Here is a 2,549-nt window from a genome sequence, read left to right on the forward strand (position 1 = left end):
AATGAAAATAATTTTATGGTTTGGGGTCACCACAACATGAGGAATTGTATTAAAGGGCCACGGCACTAAGAAGGTTGAGAACCACTGCCCTAGTGGTTTAGTGGTTATGCATTGGTTATGCACCAAACCACTAGCTGTTCCTAAAGAAAGATGAGGTTTCCTAGTCCCATGAAGAGTCCCCTTCTCAGAACTCCACACACACAAGTCCTGTATGCTTGCTATGAGTCAGGGTCGACTCAGGGACAGTGAATTTGTTTGGTTTTGTTTGATTTTAGCTTCTTGGGGATGTCACTTGTAGTATGCCTCATATGGTCTCTCAAGTCCCCTTCTCTCTTTTGGTTTAATATAAGTTGGATGTGCCCTCTCCTTCCCCAAATGTAGGTTGAAACAACAGCATTTCAATAACTTTTTCCAATGAAACAGTTATCCCTCACTCCTCATCCTCAACCTTTTGTATATTCTTAAGGTATGTGGCACAAATACTTCTTTCTTGCCCTTTGAGACCTCAGACAAAACTAAGTCAGATCATTGTATTTCCATATCTGGCTACATTATTTTCTCCTTAACTGTTTTAATGGAAAATAAGGTAAGATGAAAACATTTACTATGGGAACAATTTTAAGCTAATCATTTAATTTTAGGAACTAAATTGATAATGATTTTAATAAAAATAGAAGCTCTCATGTATTTTATAATTCATGGTGTCAATTCTCAGAACTATTTGCTATTGCTTAAAAGTCCTAAAAGTTCAGAGAGATGGAGTCACATTGAATCTTCAATGAACTTTATTTGGAGATACGTAGTAGATATGCATAAAAGAGAGATAATGGGGTCAGACAATTTGTCCATTTTTATACCCTCTATTTCTCAGAACTTGGTATAATAAGCCTAAGAAAAGAAGAGCTGCAACACTCATAGGTATATGCACACCCATTTTCATTGCAGCACTATTTGCAATAGTAAAAAGACATAAATAGCTTAAAGGCCCATCAAGGGAAGACTTAATACATAAACCCTGGTGGTATGGAGGTTTCACATTGGGCTGCTAACCGCAAGCTCAGCTGTTTGAAACCATGAGCTTCTCCTAGGGGGAAAGATTGGACTTTCTACTACCCTAAAGCATTAAATCTCATAAACCAGATGGGCACATCTACCCTGTCTTTATAGGATCATTGAGTTGGCATTGACTGGATGGTAGTGACTTTTTTGTAAAAAATTAAATACACATAATTGGATACTATGCCATGTTAATTGTGTTAGTCTTGGAAGACTAGCGAAACAAATCCATGGACCTCGTGTGTATGAGAAAGTGGTTTATATACAAGAGCTATTGAAAATTGAGAAAACATCCTATCGCAGTCCAGATCAAGTCCATAAGTCTGATATTAGCCCATATGTCTGATACCAATCTATAAAGTCCTCTTCAGACTCATGAAACACATAAAATGACACTGAATGCAGGAAGATCACAGGCCAGTGGGTGAGAAGTCTTCTGGATCCAATGGTGGTGTGAGCATCTCAGCGCTGGCGGGGGTCTCTACGTGATTTCTCTAGTTCAGGACACTAGCGGAGTTCCATGTGTCTTTTCAGCTACAAAGTCTCACAGGGAGTGAAGTTTTAGAGAGAGTTTCTCCCATCTCCAAGGAGAAAATCCAGAGTTCCCAGAATTCGCAGGAGTAGGCCATGCCCACACAGAGGCCTCACTGGCTCTGATCCAATTGACAGACTAGATTCCACCCCTTCACTCTCAATCCTCAAATTGACAAATGATTACTGTATATAGCTACCACATTAACGAATAAAAATAATTTATGTGAAACACTTCATGGATGAACTTGTAGAATATTGTGTTGAATAAAAGTAGTCACAAAGGACAGATATAAAATATAAAGACCGCTATTATAAAATTCCCAAGAAAACGTTTTCACACTATAAGAAAGATTCTTTGATGGTTACTAGGGGGTGGGAAGATAAGGGAAGAAGAGGAAGCCATGGACTAGAGCATAGGCAAGTGGTGACTTGGGTGAAAGGAAAGGAGATATGTTCAACAAATGTTGGAGATGGGGAAGACACTGGGAGGTTAGGAAAAGTTAGGGGAAACAGTGGTAAACACTGTTATATGCACAAACCTGAAACCACGGTGACCTGTAAGTAGATTGTTAGGATGCTACATGAAGCCTTAGCCATTTTGCTGAGGCTAAGGATGCAATAGAACCCCGGACCTCAAAGCTAATCCATCTGTTCAGAAGGATCATTGAGATATGATGCAGTCAAGTTCTGAATCAATTTTTCCCATAAGAAATAACTGAAAACAGATTTATCCATTCTTGACCACCAAGTTTTAGCCTAGCCTTGTCATTTTATACAAAACATTACACAGTCACCTGACAATACCTATGACCAGAGCACAGAAGCTCAGCATTTAGCTACCCTTTGTATTAGTGGCACAATTCTGCAAGGGTTTGTGAAATCAAGATTATCCAGGGAGGATGATCCCTTCAGGACCAATGGTGTGAGTGGTGATACTGGGAGGGTGGAGGGAGGGTGGG

The 2,549-nt window shown here is 39.5% G+C and overlaps 1 pseudogene; it reads right to left on the reverse strand.

Annotated features, from left to right (window-relative positions):
* Window positions 1–2,549, reverse strand: part of LOC101642953 — a 28,980-nt pseudogene that overhangs the window by 1,555 nt on the left and 24,876 nt on the right.

The sequence above is a fragment of the Echinops telfairi genome, unplaced genomic scaffold (genome assembly GCF_000313985.2).
Source record: "Echinops telfairi isolate 266 unplaced genomic scaffold, ASM31398v2 ScPeMD7_38;HRSCAF=143, whole genome shotgun sequence".
In the NCBI taxonomy this organism is placed as follows: domain Eukaryota; kingdom Metazoa; phylum Chordata; class Mammalia; order Afrosoricida; family Tenrecidae; genus Echinops; species Echinops telfairi.